The sequence below is a fragment of the Sinocyclocheilus rhinocerous genome, unplaced genomic scaffold (assembly GCF_001515625.1).
Source record: "Sinocyclocheilus rhinocerous isolate Xijiao unplaced genomic scaffold, SAMN03320098_v1.1 scaffold28850, whole genome shotgun sequence".
NCBI lineage: Eukaryota > Metazoa > Chordata > Actinopteri > Cypriniformes > Cyprinidae > Sinocyclocheilus > Sinocyclocheilus rhinocerous.
The window spans coordinates 3,054-3,733 of NW_015646917.1; the positions used below are offsets into that span (position 1 = coordinate 3,054).

Below are 680 nucleotides of genomic sequence, written 5' to 3' on the forward strand. Positions count from 1 at the left end.
CGCATTTCAATGTACGCATGTCGCCCTTCTTCTTACTTCCTCATCTGCAAATTGAACTTGGTTGGCCTGTTTGCTCGGTGAGTTAGAATATTTGCCCTGAACTGCAGTATAGCCGTCTGCGGTTGAACTGAGCCTCACATCCTTTGCCCTGCCATTTTTCTCAGCATTCAATTGGGAAGGCAGACCAAGCCAGTGGAGACATGGCAGAAAGGAGTTTCTCTGAAATCTTCGCAACCATGTGAGCATTCTTTTGCATCTGTTAACCGCAGGTGCGCATGTCACCCTTTGGCTCGTTGGTCTAGGGGTATGATTCTCGCTTAGGGTGCGAGAGGTCTCAGGTTCAAATCCCGCACGAGCCCTACTCTGGCTTTCGAGCCTCTTTTCTCGAGTATTATGTCTCATTATTTGGGCCAATCGCACACATCAATCAAATAAGGCTAGCACTGTGCCTGCCGCTTTCAATGTCTGTATCTGACTCTTGCTCTTTGTTCCTCATCTGCAATTGGCACTTCGTTGGCCGCTTAGCTTGGTGGGTTATAGTGTTCGCACTGAGCTGCAGTGTAGGTGTTTGAACCTAGCCTCAACTCTCGGATGATCCCTCTTTTGGCTTGCCAGCTTTTTTTCTCAAGTAGTATCTGTAATTATATTGCCCAATCGCACACCTCCATCACGCAAGTCTA

General features: G+C 47.9%; 1 non-coding gene across 1 annotated transcript; it reads left to right on the forward strand.

Moving 5' to 3' along the window:
* Positions 1-287: 287 nt before the first annotated feature.
* On the forward strand, positions 288-359 carry trnap-agg (transfer RNA proline (anticodon AGG)). Its single transcript has one exon. It is a non-coding gene; the product is annotated as a tRNA-Pro (tRNA).
* Positions 360-680: the final 321 nt, after the last annotated feature.